This window comes from Apodemus sylvaticus, chromosome 7 (assembly GCF_947179515.1).
Source record: "Apodemus sylvaticus chromosome 7, mApoSyl1.1, whole genome shotgun sequence".
In the NCBI taxonomy this organism is placed as follows: Eukaryota; Metazoa; Chordata; class Mammalia; order Rodentia; family Muridae; genus Apodemus; species Apodemus sylvaticus.
The window spans coordinates 128,455,543-128,477,938 of record NC_067478.1 but is presented as its reverse complement, the minus strand read 5'-3'; the positions used below and the strand labels follow the sequence as shown (position 1 = coordinate 128,477,938).

Here is a 22,396-nt window from a genome sequence, read left to right as displayed (position 1 = left end):
ACACCACCACACCCAGTCCAAGGAAAGGTTTAAGCCAGATGCCAACACACTATAAAAGTATTACCTGTAAAAACTTAGAAACAAGCCAAGTACATTAACTCACACTGCTGGTGGCGCATGCTTATGGTCGCAGGCACCAAAGAGCATGAGGCAGGGAGACAGCTAATTCCAAGACAGACTGTAGAGTTTAATGAGAACATGTCTTAAAATAAAAGGTAAAAATGACTGAGGCATAACTCACGGGTAGAGCAATTATCTAGCATGTATAGGGTACTGGGTTTAGTCCTCTGAGCAACTAAAATAAACAGGTAGGTAGGCAGACAAACAATGATCAATAACTATTTCTACATCTCAAAATCTCCGGCTTGCTATGTCCTAACAAAAATTTCCCTGACTTGTCCGAAATCAGGACAAGGAACAATACCTTCTGAATCGCCACACGCTTAGTTCAGCGTATAATGCAGATTACATTCCATTCACCATTAACAACAATTAAAAACTATTGACAACTTTTGAAAACACAGTCTGTACCAGTAACATATATGCAAATTACTCCATATGATCATTAAAAGTATTAATCTTTTAAGTATCTTTCAAGTGAAAGAAATCATGGTTTATACTTTAGATGTTTGCCACAGTTGAGCAGCTGCTAAGCCAGCTGACTGCAGACCTCACTCACTGAGCCAACGAGACTGCAGACCTCACTCACTGAGCCAACGAGACTGCAGACCTCACTCACTGAGCCCTCCACACACTGCAGACCTCACTCACTGAGCCCTCGACAGACTGCAGACCTCACTCACAGAGCCCTCCACAGATTGCAGACCTCACTCACTGAGCCCTCCACAGACTGCAGACCTCACTCACTGAGCCCTCCACAGACTGCAGACCTCACTCACTGAGCCCTCCACAGACTGCAGACCTCACTCACTGAGCCCTCCACAGACTGCAGACCTCACTCACAGAGCCCTCCACAGATTGCAGACCTCACTCACTGAGCCCTCCACAGACTGCAGACCTCACTCACTGAGCCCTCCACAGACTGCAGACCTCACTCACTGAGCCAACGAGACTGCAGACATCACTCACTGAGCCCTACACAGACTGCAGATCTCACTCACTGAGCCCTCCACAGACTGCAGACCTCACTCACTGAGTCCTCCACAGACTGCAGACCTCACTCACTGAGTCCTCCACAGACTGCAGACCTCACTCACTGAGCCCTCCACCTGCAGACCTCACTCACTGAGCCCTCCACAGACTGCAGACCTCACTCATTGAGTCCTCCACAGACTGCAGACCTCACTCACTGAGCCCTCCACCTGCAGACCTCACTCACTGAGCCCTCCACCTGCAGACCTCACTCACTGAGCCCTCCACAGACTGCAGACCTCACTCACTGAGCCCTAAACACAGAGCAGACCTCACTCACTGAGCCCTCCACAGACTGCAGACCTCACTCACTGAGCCCTCCACAGACTGCAGACCTCACTCACTGAGCCCTCCACACACTGCAGACCTCACTCACTGAACCCTCCAGACTGCAGACCTCACTCATTGAGTCCTCCACAGACTGCAGACCTCACTCACTGAGCCCTAAACACAGAGCAGACCTCACTCACTGAGCCCTCCACAGACTGCAGACCTCACTCACTGAACCCTCCACAGACTGCAGACCTCACTCACTGAGCCCTCAACACACTGCAGACCTCACTCACTGAGCTCTCCACAGACTGCAGAACTCACTCACTGAGCCCTCCACACACTGCAGACCTCACTCACTGAGCCCTCCACACACTGCAGACCTCACTCACTGAGGCCTCCACACACTGCAGACCTCACTCACTGAGCCCTCCACACAGGGTCGACTTCACTCAATGAGCCCTCCACACACCGCAGACCTCACTCACTGAGCCCTCCACACACTGCAAACCTCACTCACTGAGCCCTCCAAGTGCAGACCTCAATCACTGAGCCCTCCACACACTGCAGACCTCACTCACTGAGCCCTCCACAGACTGTAGACCCCACTCACTGAGCCCTCCACACACTGCAGACCTCACTCACTGAGCCGTCCAGCCTGCAGACCTCACTCACTGAGTCCACCAGACTGCAGACCTCACTCACTGAGCCCTCCAGACAGGAGACCTCACTCACTGAGCCCTCCAGACTGCAGACCTCACTCACTGATCCCTCCACAGACTGCAGACCTCACTCACTGAGCACTCCAGACTGCAGACCTCACTCACTGAGCCCTCCAGACTGCAGACCTCACTCACTGAGCCCTCCAGACTGCAGACCTCACTCCCTGAGCCCTCCATACTGCACACCTCACTCACTGAGCCCTCCAGACTGCAGACCTCATTCACTGAGCCCTCGACACACTGCAGACCTCACTCACTGAGCCCTCCAGACTGCAGACCTCACTCACTGAGCCCTCCACAGACTGCAGACCTCACTCACTGAGCCCTCCAGACTGCAGACCTCACTCACTGAGCCCTCCACAGACTGCAGACCTTACTCACTGAGCCCTCCACAGACTGCAGACCTCACTCACTGAGCCCTCCAGACTGCAAACCTCACTCCCTGAGCCCTCCAGACTGCAGACCTCACTCACTGAGCCCTCCACAGACTGCAGACCTCACTCACTGAGCCCTCCACACACTGCAGACCTCACTCACTGAGCCCTCCAGACTGCAGACCTCACTCACTGAGCCCTCCACACACTGCAGACCTCACTCACTGAGCCCTCCACAGACTGCAGACCTCCCTCACTGAGCCCTCCACAGACTGCAGACCTCACTCACTGAGCCCTCCACAGACTGCAGACCTCACTCACTGAGCCCTCCACACACTGCAGACTTCCCTCACTGAGCCCTCCACAGACTGCAGAGCTCACTCACTGAGCCCTCCAGACTGCAAACCTCACTCACTGAGCCCTCCAGACTGCAGACCTCACTCATGAGCCCTCCACACAGGGCTGACTTCACTCACTGAGCCCTCCACACACTACAGACCTCACTCACTGAGCCCTCCACACAGGGCCGACCTCACTCACTGAGCCCTCCACAGACTGCAGACCTCACACACTGAGCCCTCCAGACTGCAGACCTCACTCACTGAGCCCTCCACAAACTGCAGACCTCACTCACTGAGCCCTCCACACACGGCCGACCTCACTCACTGAGCCCTCCACACACTGTAGACCTCACTCACTGAGCCCTCCAGACTGCAGACCTCACTCACTGAGCCCTCCACACACTGCAGACCACACTCACTGAGCCCTCCACAGACTGAGCCCTCCAGAGACTGCACACCTCACTCACTGAGCCCTCCACAGACTGCAGACCTCACTCACTGAGCCCTCCACAGACTGCAGACCTCACTCACTGAGCCCTCCACACACTGCAGACCTCACTCATTGAGTCCTCCACACAGGGCCGACTCCACTCACTGAGGCCTCCACAGACTGCAGACCTCACTCACTGAGCCCTCCACACACTGCAGACCTCACTCATTGAATCCTCCACACAGGGCCGACTTCACTCACTGAGCCCTCCACAGACTGCAGACCTCACTCACTGAGCCCTCCACAGACTGCAGACCTCACTCACTGAGCCCTCCACACACTGCAGACCTCACTCACTGAGCCCTCCAGACTGCAGACTTCACTCACTGAGCCCTCCAGACTGCAGAACTCACTCACTGAGCCCACCAGACTGCAGACCTCACTCACTGAGCCCTCCACACAGGGCCGACTTCACTCACTGAGCCCTCCATAGACTGCAGACCTCACTCACTGAGCCCTCCACACACTGCAGACCTCACTCACTGAGTCCTCCACACACTGCAGATCTCACTAACTGAGCTCTCCACAGACTGCAGACCTCACTCACTGAGCCCTCCACACAGGGCTGACTTCACTCACTGAGCCCTCCACACACTGCAGACCTCACTCACTGAGCCCTCCAGACTGCAGACCTCACTCACTGAGCCCTCCACACACTGCAGACCTCACTCACTGAGCCCTCCAGACTGCAGACCTCACTCACTGAGCCCTCCACACACTTCAGACCTCACTCACTGAGCCCTCCACACAGGGCGACTTCACTCACTGAGCCCTCCACAGACTGCAGACCTCACTCACTGAGCCCTCCACAGACTGCAGACCTCACTCACTGAGCCCTCAACACACTGCCGACCACACTCACTGAGCCCTCCACAGACTGCAGACCTCACTCACTGAGCCCTCCACAGACTGTAGACCCCACTCACTGAGCCCTCCACACAGGGCTGACTTCACTCACTGAGCCCTCCACACACTGCAGACCTCACTCACTGAGCCCTCCACAGACTGTAGACCTCAATCACTGAGCCCTCCACCTGTAGACCTCACTCAGTGAGCCCTCTACACACTGCAGACCTCACTCACTGAGCCCTCCAGACTGCAGACCTCACTCACTGAGCCCTCCAGGCTGCAGACCTCACTCACTGAGCCCTCCACACACTGCAGACCTCACTCACTGAGCCCTCCAGACTGCAGACCTCACTCACTGAGCCCTCCAGACTGCAGACCTCACTCACTGAGCCCTGCATAGACTGTAGACCTCACTCACTGAGCCCTGCATAGACTGTAGACCTCACTCACTGAGCCCTCCACACAGGGCTGACTTCACTCACTGAGCCCTCCATACACTGCAGACCTCACTCACTGAGCCCTCCACACACTGCAGACCTCACTCACTGAGCCCTCCACACACTGCAGACCTCACTCACTGAGCCCTCCACACAGGGCTGACTTCACTCACTGAGCCCTCCATACACTGCAGACCTCACTCACTGAGCCCTCCACAGACTGCAGACCTCACTCACTGAGCCCTCCACACAGGGCCAACTTCACTCACTGAGCCCTCCACAGACTGCAGACCTCACTCACTGAGCCCTCCACAGACTGCAGACCTCACTCACTGAGCCCTCCACACACTGCCGACCACACTCACTGAGCCCTCCACAGACTGCAGACCTCACTCACTGAGCCCTCCACAGACTGCAGACCTCACTCACTGAGCCCTTCACCTGTAGACCTCACTCACTGAGCCTTCCACACACTGCAGACCTCACTCACTGAGCCCTCCACAGACTGCAGACCTCACTCACTGAGCCCTCCACAGACTGCAGACATCACTCACTGAGCCCTCCACACACGGCCGACCTCACTCACTGAGCCCTCCACACACTGCAGACCTCACTCACTGAGCCCTCCACACACTGCAGACCTCACTCACTGAGCCCTCCACACACTGCAGACCTCAATCACTGAGCCCTCCACAGACTGTAGACCTCACTCACTGAGTCCTCCACACAGGGCCGACTTCACTCACTGAGCCCTCCACACACTGCAGACCTCACTCACTGAGCCCTCCACCTGCAGACCTCCCTCACTGAGCCCTCCACAGACTGCAGACCTCACTCACTGAGCCCTCCACACAGGGCTGACTTCATTCACTGAGCCCTCCACACACTGCAGACCTCACTCACTGAGCCCTCCACACACTGCAGACCTCACTCACTGAGCCCTCCAGACTGCAGACCTCACTCACTGAGCCCTCCACACACTGCAGACGTCACTCACTGAGCCCTCCACACACTGCAGACCTCACTCACTGAGCCCTCCACACACTGCAGACCTCACTCACTGAGCCCTCCACACAGGGCGACTTCACTCACTGAGCCCTCCACAGACTGCAGACCTCACTCACTGAGCCCTCCACAGACTGCAGACCTCACTCACTGAGCCCTCCACACACTGCCGACCACACTCACTGAGCCCTCCAGACTGCAGACCTCACTCACTGAGCCCTCCACAGACTGCAGACCTCACTCACTGAGCCCTCCACAGACTGTAGACCCCACTCACTGAGCCCTCCACACAGGGCTGACTTCACTCACTGAGCCCTCCACAGACTGCAGACCTCACTCACTGAGCCCTCCACAGACTGTAGACCTCACTCACTGAGCCCTCCACAGACTGTAGACCTCACTCAGTGAGCCCTCTACACACTGCAGACCTCACTCACTGAGCCCTCCAGACTGCAGACCTCACTCACTGAGCCCTCCAGGCTGCAGACCTCACTCACTGAGCCCTCCAGACTGTAGACCTCACTCACTGAGCCCGCCACACACTGCAGACCTCACTCACTGAGCCCTCCACACACTGCAGACCTCACTCACTGAGCCGTCCAGGCTGCAGACCTCACTCACTGAGCCCTCCAGACTGCAGACCTCACTCACTGAGCCCTCCAGACTGCAGACCTCACTCACTGAGCCCTCCAGACTGCAGACCTCACTCCCTGAGCCCTCCACAGACTGCAGACCTCACTTATCGAGCCCTCTACAGACTGTAGACCTCACTCACTGAGCCCTCCACACACGGCAGACCTCACTCACTGAGCCCTCCAGACTGCAAACCTCACTCACTGAGCCCTCCACAGACTGCAGACCTCACTCACTGAGCCCTCCACACACTGCAGACCTCACTCATTGAGTCCTCCACACAGGGCCGACTTCACTCACTGAGCCCTCCAAAGACTGCAGACCTCACTCACTGAGCCCTCCACAGACTGCAGACCTCACTCACTGAGCCCTCCACACACTGCAGACCTCACTCACTGAGCCCTCCACACACTGCAGACCTCACTCACTGAGCCCTCCACAGACTGCAGACCTCACTCACTGAGCCCTCCACACAGGGCCAACTTCACTCACTGAGCCCTCCACAGACTGCAGACCTCACACACTGAGCCCTCCACAGACTGCAGACCTCACTCACTGAGCCCTCCACACACTGCCGACCACACTCACTGAGCCCTCCACAGACTGCAGACCTCACTCACTGAGCCCTTCACCTGTAGACCTCACTCACTGAGCCTTCCACACACTGCAGACCTCACTCACTGAGCCCTCCACACACTACAGACCTCACTCACTGAGCCCTCCACACACTGCAGACCTCACTCACGGAGCCCTCCACACACTGCAGACCTCACTCACTGAGCCCTCCAGACTGCAGACCTCACTCACTGAGCCCTCGACACACACTGCAGACCTCACTCACTGAGCCCTCCACAGACTGCAGACCTCACTAACTGAGCCCTCCACCAGCAGACCTCACTCACTGAGCCCTCAAGACTGCAGACCTCACTAACTGAGCCCTCCACCAGCAGACCTCACTCACTGAGCCCTCTACACACTGCAGAGCTCACTCACTGAGCCCTCCAGACTACAGACCTCACTCACTGAGCCCTCCACACACTGCAGACCTCACTCACTGAGCACTCCACAGACTGCAGACCTCACTCACTAAGCCCTCCACAGACTGTAGACCCCACTCACTGAGCCCTCCACACAGAGCTGACTTCACTCACTGAGCCCTGCACACACTGCAGACCTCACTCACTGAGCCCTCCAGACTGCAAACCTCACTCACTGAGCCTTCCACACACTGCAGACCTCACTCACTGAGCCCTCCACAGACTGCAGACATCACTCACTGAGCCCTCCACACACGGCCGACCTCACTCACTGAGCCCTCCACACACTGCAGACCTCACTCACTGAGCCCTCCACACACTGCAGACCTCACTCACTGAGCCCTCCACACACTGCAGACCTCACTCACTGAGCCCTCCACAGACTGTAGACCTCACTCACTGAGTCCTCCACACAGGGCCGACTTCACTCACTGAGCCCTCCACACACTGCAGACCTCACTCACTGAGCCCTCCACCTGCAGACCTCCCTCACTGAGCCCTCCACAGACTGCAGACCTCACTCACTGAGCCCTCCACCTGCAGACCTCCCTCACTGAGCCCTCCACAGACTGCAGACCTCACTCACTGAGCCCTCCACAGACTGCAGACCTCCCTCACTGAGCCCTCCACAGACTGCAGACCTCACACACTGAGCCCTCCAGACTGCAGACCTCACTCACTGAGCCCTCCACAGACTGCAGACCTCACTCACTGAGCCCTCCACACACTGCAGACCTCACTCACTGAGCCCTCCAGACTGCAGACCTCACTCACTGAGCCCTCCACACACTGCAGACCTCACTCACTGAGCCCTCCACAGACTCCAGACCTCCCTCACTGAGCCCTCCACAGACTGCAGACCTCACTCACTGAGCCCTCCATACTGCACACCTCACTCACTGAGCCCTCCAGACTGCAGACCTCATTCACTGAGCCCTCGACACACTGCAGACCTCACTCACTGAGCCCTCCAGACTGCAGACCTCACTCACTGAGCCCTCCACAGACTGCAGACCTCACTCACTGAGCCCTCCAGACTGCAGACCTCACTCACTGAGCCCTCCACAGACTGCAGACCTTACTCACTGAGCCCTCCACAGACTGCAGACCTCACTCACTGAGCCCTCCAGACTGCAAACCTCACTCCCTGAGCCCTCCAGACTGCAGACCTCACTCACTGAGCCCTCCACAGACTGCAGACCTCACTCACTGAGCCCTCCACACACTGCAGACCTCACTCACTGAGCCCTCCAGACTGCAGACCTCACTCACTGAGCCCTCCACACACTGCAGACCTCACTCACTGAGCCCTCCACAGACTGCAGACCTCCCTCACTGAGCCCTCCACAGACTGCAGACCTCACTCACTGAGCCCTCCACAGACTGCAGACCTCACTCACTGAGCCCTCCACACACTGCAGACTTCCCTCACTGAGCCCTCCACAGACTGCAGAGCTCACTCACTGAGCCCTCCAGACTGCAAACCTCACTCACTGAGCCCTCCAGACTGCAGACCTCACTCATGAGCCCTCCACACAGGGCTGACTTCACTCACTGAGCCCTCCACACACTACAGACCTCACTCACTGAGCCCTCCACACAGGGCCGACCTCACTCACTGAGCCCTCCACAGACTGCAGACCTCACACACTGAGCCCTCCAGACTGCAGACCTCACTCACTGAGCCCTCCACAAACTGCAGACCTCACTCACTGAGCCCTCCACACACGGCCGACCTCACTCACTGAGCCCTCCACACACTGTAGACCTCACTCACTGAGCCCTCCAGACTGCAGACCTCACTCACTGAGCCCTCCACACACTGCAGACCACACTCACTGAGCCCTCCACAGACTGAGCCCTCCAGAGACTGCACACCTCACTCACTGAGCCCTCCACAGACTGCAGACCTCACTCACTGAGCCCTCCACAGACTGCAGACCTCACTCACTGAGCCCTCCACACACTGCAGACCTCACTCATTGAGTCCTCCACACAGGGCCGACTCCACTCACTGAGGCCTCCACAGACTGCAGACCTCACTCACTGAGCCCTCCACACACTGCAGACCTCACTCATTGAATCCTCCACACAGGGCCGACTTCACTCACTGAGCCCTCCACAGACTGCAGACCTCACTCACTGAGCCCTCCACAGACTGCAGACCTCACTCACTGAGCCCTCCACACACTGCAGACCTCACTCACTGAGCCCTCCAGACTGCAGACTTCACTCACTGAGCCCTCCAGACTGCAGAACTCACTCACTGAGCCCACCAGACTGCAGACCTCACTCACTGAGCCCTCCACACAGGGCCGACTTCACTCACTGAGCCCTCCATAGACTGCAGACCTCACTCACTGAGCCCTCCACACACTGCAGACCTCACTCACTGAGTCCTCCACACACTGCAGATCTCACTAACTGAGCTCTCCACAGACTGCAGACCTCACTCACTGAGCCCTCCACACAGGGCTGACTTCACTCACTGAGCCCTCCACACACTGCAGACCTCACTCACTGAGCCCTCCAGACTGCAGACCTCACTCACTGAGCCCTCCACACACTGCAGACCTCACTCACTGAGCCCTCCAGACTGCAGACCTCACTCACTGAGCCCTCCACACACTTCAGACCTCACTCACTGAGCCCTCCACACAGGGCGACTTCACTCACTGAGCCCTCCACAGACTGCAGACCTCACTCACTGAGCCCTCCACAGACTGCAGACCTCACTCACTGAGCCCTCAACACACTGCCGACCACACTCACTGAGCCCTCCACAGACTGCAGACCTCACTCACTGAGCCCTCCACAGACTGTAGACCCCACTCACTGAGCCCTCCACACAGGGCTGACTTCACTCACTGAGCCCTCCACACACTGCAGACCTCACTCACTGAGCCCTCCACAGACTGTAGACCTCAATCACTGAGCCCTCCACCTGTAGACCTCACTCAGTGAGCCCTCTACACACTGCAGACCTCACTCACTGAGCCCTCCAGACTGCAAACCTCACTCACTGAGCCCTCCACAGACTGCAGACCTCACTCACTGAGCCCTCCACACACTGCAGACCTCACTCATTGAGTCCTCCACACAGGGCCGACTTCACTCACTGAGCCCTCCAAAGACTGCAGACCTCACTCACTGAGCCCTCCACAGACTGCAGACCTCACTCACTGAGCCCTCCACACACTGCAGACCTCACTCACTGAGCCCTCCACACACTGCAGACCTCACTCACTGAGCCCTCCACAGACTGCAGACCTCACTCACTGAGCCCTCCACACAGGGCCAACTTCACTCACTGAGCCCTCCACAGACTGCAGACCTCACACACTGAGCCCTCCACAGACTGCAGACCTCACTCACTGAGCCCTCCACACACTGCCGACCACACTCACTGAGCCCTCCACAGACTGCAGACCTCACTCACTGAGCCCTCCACAGACTGCAGACCTCACTCACTGAGCCCTCAACACACTGCCGACCACACTCACTGAGCCCTCCACAGACTGCAGACCTCACTCACTGAGCCCTCCACAGACTGTAGACCCCACTCACTGAGCCCTCCACACAGGGCTGACTTCACTCACTGAGCCCTCCACAGACTGCACACCTCACTCACTGAGCCCTCCACAGACTGTAGACCTCAATCACTGAGCCCTCCACCTGTAGACCTCACTCAGTGAGCCCTCTACACACTGCAGACCTCACTCACTGAGCCCTCCAGGCTGCAGACCTCACTCACTGAGCCCTCCACACACTGCAGACCTCACTCACTGAGCCCTCCAGACTGCAGACCTCACTCACTGAGCCCTCCAGACTGCAGACCTCACTCACTGAGCCCTGCATAGACTGTAGACCTCACTCACTGAGCCCTGCATAGACTGTAGACCTCACTCACTGAGCCCTCCACACAGGGCTGACTTCACTCACTGAGCCCTCCATACACTGCAGACCTCACTCACTGAGCCCTCCACACACTGCAGACCTCACTCACTGAGCCCTCCACACACTGCAGACCTCACTCACTGAGCCCTCCACACAGGGCTGACTTCACTCACTGAGCCCTCCATACACTGCAGACCTCACTCACTGAGCCCTCCACAGACTGCAGACCTCACTCACTGAGCCCTCCACACAGGGCCAACTTCACTCACTGAGCCCTCCACAGACTGCAGACCTCACTCACTGAGCCCTCCACAGACTGCAGACCTCACTCACTGAGCCCTCCACACACTGCCGACCACACTCACTGAGCCCTCCACAGACTGCAGACCTCACTCACTGAGCCCTCCACAGACTGCAGACCTCACTCACTGAGCCCTTCACCTGTAGACCTCACTCACTGAGCCTTCCACACACTGCAGACCTCACTCACTGAGCCCTCCACAGACTGCAGACCTCACTCACTGAGCCCTCCACAGACTGCAGACATCACTCACTGAGCCCTCCACACACGGCCGACCTCACTCACTGAGCCCTCCACACACTGCAGACCTCACTCACTGAGCCCTCCACACACTGCAGACCTCACTCACTGAGCCCTCCACACACTGCAGACCTCAATCACTGAGCCCTCCACAGACTGTAGACCTCACTCACTGAGTCCTCCACACAGGGCCGACTTCACTCACTGAGCCCTCCACACACTGCAGACCTCACTCACTGAGCCCTCCACCTGCAGACCTCCCTCACTGAGCCCTCCACAGACTGCAGACCTCACTCACTGAGCCCTCCACACAGGGCTGACTTCATTCACTGAGCCCTCCACACACTGCAGACCTCACTCACTGAGCCCTCCACACACTGCAGACCTCACTCACTGAGCCCTCCAGACTGCAGACCTCACTCACTGAGCCCTCCACACACTGCAGACCTCACTCACTGAGCCCTCCACACACTGCAGACCTCACTCACTGAGCCCTCCACACACTGCAGACCTCACTCACTGAGCCCTCCACACAGGGCGACTTCACTCACTGAGCCCTCCACAGACTGCAGACCTCACTCACTGAGCCCTCCACAGACTGCAGACCTCACTCACTGAGCCCTCCACACACTGCCGACCACACTCACTGAGCCCTCCAGACTGCAGACCTCACTCACTGAGCCCTCCACAGACTGCAGACCTCACTCACTGAGCCCTCCACAGACTGTAGACCCCACTCACTGAGCCCTCCACACAGGGCTGACTTCACTCACTGAGCCCTCCACAGACTGCAGACCTCACTCACTGAGCCCTCCACAGACTGTAGACCTCACTCACTGAGCCCTCCACAGACTGTAGACCTCACTCAGTGAGCCCTCTACACACTGCAGACCTCACTCACTGAGCCCTCCAGACTGCAGACCTCACTCACTGAGCCCTCCAGGCTGCAGACCTCACTCACTGAGCCCTCCAGACTGTAGACCTCACTCACTGAGCCCGCCACACACTGCAGACCTCACTCACTGAGCCCTCCACACACTGCAGACCTCACTCACTGAGCCGTCCAGGCTGCAGACCTCACTCACTGAGCCCTCCAGACTGCAGACCTCACTCACTGAGCCCTCCAGACTGCAGACCTCACTCACTGAGCCCTCCAGACTGCAGACCTCACTCCCTGAGCCCTCCACAGACTGCAGACCTCACTTATCGAGCCCTCTACAGACTGTAGACCTCACTCACTGAGCCCTCCACACACGGCAGACCTCACTCACTGAGCCCTCCAGACTGCAAACCTCACTCACTGAGCCCTCCACAGACTGCAGACCTCACTCACTGAGCCCTCCACACACTGCAGACCTCACTCATTGAGTCCTCCACACAGGGCCGACTTCACTCACTGAGCCCTCCAAAGACTGCAGACCTCACTCACTGAGCCCTCCACAGACTGCAGACCTCACTCACTGAGCCCTCCACACACTGCAGACCTCACTCACTGAGCCCTCCACACACTGCAGACCTCACTCACTGAGCCCTCCACAGACTGCAGACCTCACTCACTGAGCCCTCCACACAGGGCCAACTTCACTCACTGAGCCCTCCACAGACTGCAGACCTCACACACTGAGCCCTCCACAGACTGCAGACCTCACTCACTGAGCCCTCCACACACTGCCGACCACACTCACTGAGCCCTCCACAGACTGCAGACCTCACTCACTGAGCCCTCCACAGACTGCAGACCTCACTCACTGAGCCCTTCACCTGTAGACCTCACTCACTGAGCCTTCCACACACTGCAGACCTCACTCACTGAGCCCTCCACACACTACAGACCTCACTCACTGAGCCCTCCACACACTGCAGACCTCACTCACGGAGCCCTCCACACACTGCAGACCTCACTCACTGAGCCCTCCAGACTGCAGACCTCACTCACTGAGCCCTCGACACACACTGCAGACCTCACTCACTGAGCCCTCCACAGACTGCAGACCTCACTAACTGAGCCCTCCACCAGCAGACCTCACTCACTGAGCCCTCAAGACTGCAGACCTCACTAACTGAGCCCTCCACCAGCAGACCTCACTCACTGAGCCCTCTACACACTGCAGAGCTCACTCACTGAGCCCTCCAGACTACAGACCTCACTCACTGAGCCCTCCACACACTGCAGACCTCACTCACTGAGCACTCCACAGACTGCAGACCTCACTCACCAAGCCCTCCACAGACTGTAGACCCCACTCACTGAGCCCTCCACACAGAGCTGACTTCACTCACTGAGCCCTGCACACACTGCAGACCTCACTCACTGAGCCCTCCAGACTGCAAACCTCACTCACTGAGCCTTCCACACACTGCAGACCTCACTCACTGAGCCCTCCACAGACTGCAGACATCACTCACTGAGCCCTCCACACACGGCCGACCTCACTCACTGAGCCCTCCACACACTGCAGACCTCACTCACTGAGCCCTCCACACACTGCAGACCTCACTCACTGAGCCCTCCACACACTGCAGACCTCACTCACTGAGCCCTCCACAGACTGTAGACCTCACTCACTGAGTCCTCCACACAGGGCCGACTTCACTCACTGAGCCCTCCACACACTGCAGACCTCACTCACTGAGCCCTCCACCTGCAGACCTCCCTCACTGAGCCCTCCACAGACTGCAGACCTCACTCACTGAGCCCTCCACCTGCAGACCTCCCTCACTGAGCCCTCCACAGACTGCAGACCTCACTCACTGAGCCCTCCACAGACTGCAGACCTCCCTCACTGAGCCCTCCACAGACTGCAGACCTCACACACTGAGCCCTCCAGACTGCAGACCTCACTCACTGAGCCCTCCACAGACTGCAGACCTCACTCACTGAGCCCTCCACACACTGCAGACCTCACTCACTGAGCCCTCCAGACTGCAGACCTCACTCACTGAGCCCTCCACACACTGCAGACCTCACTCACTGAGCCCTCCACAGACTCCAGACCTCCCTCACTGAGCCCTCCACAGACTGCAGACCTCACTCACTGAGCCCTCCATACTGCACACCTCACTCACTGAGCCCTCCAGACTGCAGACCTCATTCACTGAGCCCTCGACACACTGCAGACCTCACTCACTGAGCCCTCCAGACTGCAGACCTCACTCACTGAGCCCTCCACAGACTGCAGACCTCACTCACTGAGCCCTCCAGACTGCAGACCTCACTCACTGAGCCCTCCACAGACTGCAGACCTTACTCACTGAGCCCTCCACAGACTGCAGACCTCACTCACTGAGCCCTCCAGACTGCAAACCTCACTCCCTGAGCCCTCCAGACTGCAGACCTCACTCACTGAGCCCTCCACAGACTGCAGACCTCACTCACTGAGCCCTCCACACACTGCAGACCTCACTCACTGAGCCCTCCAGACTGCAGACCTCACTCACTGAGCCCTCCACACACTGCAGACCTCACTCACTGAGCCCTCCACAGACTGCAGACCTCCCTCACTGAGCCCTCCACAGACTGCAGACCTCACTCACTGAGCCCTCCACAGACTGCAGACCTCACTCACTGAGCCCTCCACACACTGCAGACTTCCCTCACTGAGCCCTCCACAGACTGCAGAGCTCACTCACTGAGCCCTCCAGACTGCAAACCTCACTCACTGAGCCCTCCAGACTGCAGACCTCACTCATGAGCCCTCCACACAGGGCTGACTTCACTCACTGAGCCCTCCACACACTACAGACCTCACTCACTGAGCCCTCCACACAGGGCCGACCTCACTCACTGAGCCCTCCACAGACTGCAGACCTCACACACTGAGCCCTCCAGACTGCAGACCTCACTCACTGAGCCCTCCACAAACTGCAGACCTCACTCACTGAGCCCTCCACACACGGCCGACCTCACTCACTGAGCCCTCCACACACTGTAGACCTCACTCACTGAGCCCTCCAGACTGCAGACCTCACTCACTGAGCCCTCCACACACTGCAGACCACACTCACTGAGCCCTCCACAGACTGAGCCCTCCAGAGACTGCACACCTCACTCACTGAGCCCTCCACAGACTGCAGACCTCACTCACTGAGCCCTCCACAGACTGCAGACCTCACTCACTGAGCCCTCCACACACTGCAGACCTCACTCATTGAGTCCTCCACACAGGGCCGACTCCACTCACTGAGGCCTCCACAGACTGCAGACCTCACTCACTGAGCCCTCCACACACTGCAGACCTCACTCATTGAATCCTCCACACAGGGCCGACTTCACTCACTGAGCCCTCCACAGACTGCAGACCTCACTCACTGAGCCCTCCACAGACTGCAGACCTCACTCACTGAGCCCTCCACACACTGCAGACCTCACTCACTGAGCCCTCCAGACTGCAGACTTCACTCACTGAGCCCTCCAGACTGCAGAACTCACTCACTGAGCCCACCAGACTGCAGACCTCACTCACTGAGCCCTCCACACAGGGCCGACTTCACTCACTGAGCCCTCCATAGACTGCAGACCTCACTCACTGAGCCCTCCACACACTGCAGACCTCACTCACTGAGTCCTCCACACACTGCAGATCTCACTAACTGAGCTCTCCACAGACTGCAGACCTCACTCACTGAGCCCTCCACACAGGGCTGACTTCACTCACTGAGCCCTCCACACACTGCAGACCTCACTCACTGAGCCCTCCAGACTGCAGACCTCACTCACTGAGCCCTCCACACACTGCAGACCTCACTCACTGAGCCCTCCAGACTGCAGACCTCACTCACTGAGCCCTCCACACACTTCAGACCTCACTCACTGAGCCCTCCACACAGGGCGACTTCACTCACTGAGCCCTCCACAGACTGCAGACCTCACTCACTGAGCCCTCCACAGACTGCAGACCTCACTCACTGAGCCCTCAACACACTGCCGACCACACTCACTGAGCCCTCCACAGACTGCAGACCTCACTCACTGAGCCCTCCACAGACTGTAGACCCCACTCACTGAGCCCTCCACACAGGGCTGACTTCACTCACTGAGCCCTCCACAGACTGCAGACCTCACTCACTGAGCCCTCCACAGACTGTAGACCTCAATCACTGAGCCCTCCACCTGTAGACCTCACTCAGTGAGCCCTCTACACACTGCAGACCTCACTCACTGAGCCCTCCAGACTGCAGACCTCACTCACTGAGCCCTCCAGGCTGCAGACCTCACTCACTGAGCCCTCCACACACTGCAGACCTCACTCACTGAGCCCTCCAGACTGCAGACCTCACTCACTGAGCCCTCCAGACTGCAGACCTCACTCACTGAGCCCTGCATAGACTGTAGACCTCACTCACTGAGCCCTGCATAGACTGTAGACCTCACTCACTGAGCCCTCCACACAGGGCTGACTTCACTCACTGAGCCCTCCATACACTGCAGACCTCACTCACTGAGCCCTCCACACACTGCAGACCTCACTCACTGAGCCCTCCACACACTGCAGACCTCACTCACTGAGCCCTCCACACAGGGCTGACTTCACTCACTGAGCCCTCCATACACTGCAGACCTCACTCACTGAGCCCTCCACAGACTGCAGACCTCACTCACTGAGCCCTCCACACAGGGCCAACTTCACTCACTGAGCCCTCCACAGACTGCAGACCTCACTCACTGAGCCCTCCACAGACTGCAGACCTCACTCACTGAGCCCTCCACACACTGCCGACCACACTCACTGAGCCCTCCACAGACTGCAGACCTCACTCACTGAGCCCTCCACAGACTGCAGACCTCACTCACTGAGCCCTTCACCTGTAGACCTCACTCACTGAGCCTTCCACACACTGCAGACCTCACTCACTGAGCCCTCCACAGACTGCAGACCTCACTCACTGAGCCCTCCACAGACTGCAGACATCACTCACTGAGCCCTCCACACACGGCCGACCTCACTCACTGAGCCCTCCACACACTGCAGACCTCACTCACTGAGCCCTCCACACACTGCAGACCTCACTCACTGAGCCCTCCACACACTGCAGACCTCAATCACTGAGCCCTCCACAGACTGTAGACCTCACTCACTGAGTCCTCCACACAGGGCCGACTTCACTCACTGAGCCCTCCACACACTGCAGACCTCACTCACTGAGCCCTCCACCTGCAGACCTCCCTCACTGAGCCCTCCACAGACTGCAGACCTCACTCACTGAGCCCTCCACACAGGGCTGACTTCATTCACTGAGCCCTCCACACACTGCAGACCTCACTCACTGAGCCCTCCACACACTGCAGACCTCACTCACTGAGCCCTCCAGACTGCAGACCTCACTCACTGAGCCCTCCACACACTGCAGACCTCACTCACTGAGCCCTCCACACACTGCAGACCTCACTCACTGAGCCCTCCACACACTGCAGACCTCACTCACTGAGCCCTCCACACAGGGCGACTTCACTCACTGAGCCCTCCACAGACTGCAGACCTCACTCACTGAGCCCTCCACAGACTGCAGACCTCACTCACTGAGCCCTCCACACACTGCCGACCACACTCACTGAGCCCTCCAGACTGCAGACCTCACTCACTGAGCCCTCCACAGACTGCAGACCTCACTCACTGAGCCCTCCACAGACTGTAGACCCCACTCACTGAGCCCTCCACACAGGGCTGACTTCACTCACTGAGCCCTCCACAGACTGCAGACCTCACTCACTGAGCCCTCCACAGACTGTAGACCTCACTCACTGAGCCCTCCACAGACTGTAGACCTCACTCAGTGAGCCCTCTACACACTGCAGACCTCACTCACTGAGCCCTCCAGACTGCAGACCTCACTCACTGAGCCCTCCAGGCTGCAGACCTCACTCACTGAGCCCTCCAGACTGTAGACCTCACTCACTGAGCCCGCCACACACTGCAGACCTCACTCACTGAGCCCTCCACACACTGCAGACCTCACTCACTGAGCCGTCCAGGCTGCAGACCTCACTCACTGAGCCCTCCAGACTGCAGACCTCACTCACTGAGCCCTCCAGACTGCAGACCTCACTCACTGAGCCCTCCAGACTGCAGACCTCACTCCCTGAGCCCTCCACAGACTGCAGACCTCACTTATCGAGCCCTCTACAGACTGTAGACCTCACTCACTGAGCCCTCCACACACGGCAGACCTCACTCACTGAGCCCTCCAGACTGCAAACCTCACTCACTGAGCCCTCCACAGACTGCAGACCTCACTCACTGAGCCCTCCACACACTGCAGACCTCACTCATTGAGTCCTCCACACAGGGCCGACTTCACTCACTGAGCCCTCCAAAGACTGCAGACCTCACTCACTGAGCCCTCCACAGACTGCAGACCTCACTCACTGAGCCCTCCACACACTGCAGACCTCACTCATTGAGTCCTCCACACAGGGCCGACTTCACTCACTGAGCCCACCAAAGACTGCAGACCTCACTCACTGAGCCCTCCACAGACTGCAGACCTCACTCACTGAGCCCTCCAGACTGCAGACTTCACTCACTGAGCCCTCCAGACTGCAGACCTCACTCACTGAGCCCACCAGACTGCAGACCTCACTCACTGAGCCCTCCACACAGGGCCGACTTCACTCACTGAGCCCTCCACAGACTGCAGACCTCACTCACTGAGCCCTCCACACACTGCAGACCTCACTCACTGAGCCCTCCACACACTGCAGACCTCACTCACTGAGCCCTCCACACACTGCAGACCTCACTCACTGAGCCCTCCACAGACTGCAGACCTCACTCACTGAGCCCTCCACACAGGGCCAACTTCACTCACTGAGCCCTCCACAGACTGCAGACCTCACACACTGAGCCCTCCACAGACTGCAGACCTCACTCACTGAGCCCTCCACACACTGCCGACCACACTCACTGAGCCCTCCACAGACTGCAGACCTCACTCACTGAGCCCTCCACAGACTGCAGACCTCACTCACTGAGCCCTTCACCTGTAGACCTCACTCACTGAGCCTTCCACACACTGCAGACCTCACTCACTGAGCCCTCCACACACTACAGACCTTACTCACTGAGCCCTCCACACACTGCAGACCTCACTCACTGAGCCCTCCAGACTGCAAACCTCACTCACTGAGCCCTCCACACACTGCAGACCTCACTCACTGAGCCCTCCACCTGCAGACCTCCCTCACTGAGCCCTCCACAGACTGCAGACCTCACTCACTGAACCCTCCACAGACTGCAGACCTCACTCACTGAGCCCTCCACACACTGCAGACCTCCCTCACTGAGCCCTCCAGGCTGCAGACCTCACTCACTGAGCCCTCCACAGACTGCAGACCTCACTCACTGAGCCCTCCACAGACTGCACACCTCACTCACTGAGCCATCCACACACTGCAGACCTCACTCACTGAGCCCTCCACATACTACAGACCTCACTCACTGAGCCTTCCACACACTGCAGACCTCACTCACTGAGCCCTCCAGACTACACACCTCACTCACTGAGCCCTCCACACACTGCAGACCTCACTCACTGAGCCCTCCAGACTGCAGACCTCACTCACTGAGCCCTCCACAGACTGTAGACCTCACTCACTGAGCCCTCAACACAGGGCTGACTTCACTCACTGAGCCCTCCAGACTGCAAACCTCACTCACTGAGCCTTCCACACACTGCAGACCTCACTCACTGAGCCCTCCACAGACTGCAGACCTCACTCACTGAGCCCTCCACAGACTGCAGACATCACTCACTGAGCCCTCCACACACGGCCGACCTCACTCACTGAGCCCTCCACACACTGCAGACCTCACTCACTGAGCCCTCCACACACTGCAGACCTCACTCACTGAGCCCTCCACACACTGCAGACCTCACTCACTGAGCCCTCCACACACTGCAGACCTCACTCACTGAGCCCTCCACACACTGCAGACCTCACTCACTGAGCCCTCCACACACTGCAGACCTCACTCACTGAGCCCTCCACACACTGCAGACCTCACTCACTGAGCCCTCCACACACTGCAGACCTCAATCACTGAGCCCTCCACACACTGCAGACCTCACTCACTGAGCCTTCCACACAGGGCCGACTTCACTCACTGAGCCCTCCACATACTGCAGACCTCACTCACTGAGCCCTCCACCTGCAGACCTCCCTCACTGAGCCCTCCACAGACTGCAAACCTCACTCACTGAGCCCTCCACAGACTGCAGACCTCACTCACTGAGCCCTCCAGACTGCAAACCTCACTCCCTGAGCCCTCCAGACTGCAGACCTCACTCACTGAGCCCTCCAAACACTGCAGACCTCACTCACTGAGCCCTCCACACACTGCAGACCTCACTCACTGAGCCCTCCACAGAATGTAGACCTCACTCACTGAGCCCTCCAGACTGCAGACCTCACTCACTGAGCCCTCCACACACTGCAGACCTCACTCACTGAGCCCTCCACACAGGGCCGACTTCACTCACTGAGCCCTCCACAGACTGCAGACCTCACTCACTGAGCTCTCCACAGACTGCAGACCTTACTCACTGAGCCCTCCACAGACTGCAGACCTCACTCACTGAGCCCTCCAGACTGCAAACCTCACTCCCTGAGCCCTCCAGACTGCAGACCTCACTCACTGAGCCCTCCACAGACTGCAGACCTCACTCACTGAGCCCTCCACACACTGCAGACCTCACTCACTGAGCCCTCCAGACTGCAGACCTCACTCACTGAGCCCTCCACACACTGCAGACCTCACTCACTGAGCCCTCCACAGACTGCAGACCTCCCTCACTGAGCCCTCCACAGACTGCAGACCTCACTCACTGAGCCCTCCACAGACTGCAGACCTCACTCACTGAGCCCTCCACACACTGCAGACCTCCCTCACTGAGCCCTCCACAGACTGCAGAGCTCACTCACTGAGCCCTCCAGACTGCAAACCTCACTCACTGAGCCCTCCAGACTTCAGACCTCACTCATGAGCCCTCCACACAGGGCTGACTTCATTCACTGAGCCCTCCACACACTGCAGACCTCACTCACTGAGCCCTCCACACAGGGCCGACTTCACTCACTGAGCCCTCCACAGACTGCAGACCTCACACACTGAGCCCTCCAGACTGCAGACCTCACTCACTGAGCCCTCCACACACTGCAGACCTCACTCAGTGAGCCCTCCACACACGGCCGACCTCACTCACTGAGCCCTCCACACACTGTAGACCTCACTCACTGAGCCCTCCAGACTGCAGACCTCACTCACTGAGCCCTCCAGACTGCAGACCTCACTCACTGAGCCCTCCAGACTGCAGACCTCACTCATGAGCCCTCCACACAGGGCTGACTTCATTCACTGAGCCCTCCACACACTGCAGACCTCACTCACTGAGCCCTCCACACAGGGCCGACTTCACTCACTGAGCCCTCCACAGACTGCAGACCTCACTCACTGAGCTCTCCACAGACTGCAGACCTTACTCACTGAGCCCTCCACAGACTGCAGACCTCACTCACTGAGCCCTCCACAGACTGCAGACCTCACTCATGAGCCCTCCACACAGGGCTGACTTCATTCACTGAGCCCTCCACACACTGCAGACCTCACTCACTGAGCCCTCCACACAGGGCCGACTTCACTCACTGAGCCCT

The 22,396-nt window shown here is 58.3% G+C and overlaps 1 protein-coding gene and 1 long non-coding RNA gene across 2 annotated transcripts in view; both read right to left on the bottom strand.

Annotated features, from left to right (window-relative positions):
- Positions 1–22,396, bottom strand: part of Dync2h1 (dynein cytoplasmic 2 heavy chain 1) — a 252,371-nt gene that overhangs the window by 207,701 nt on the left and 22,274 nt on the right. The window lies entirely within an intron of this gene.
- Positions 6,167–21,607, bottom strand: LOC127689460 (uncharacterized). The gene is made up of 4 exons (XR_007978941.1): positions 21,405–21,607; positions 21,123–21,280; positions 17,880–18,479; positions 6,167–6,596 (listed from the first exon to the last, which is right to left on the bottom strand). It is a non-coding gene; the product is annotated as an uncharacterized LOC127689460 (long non-coding RNA).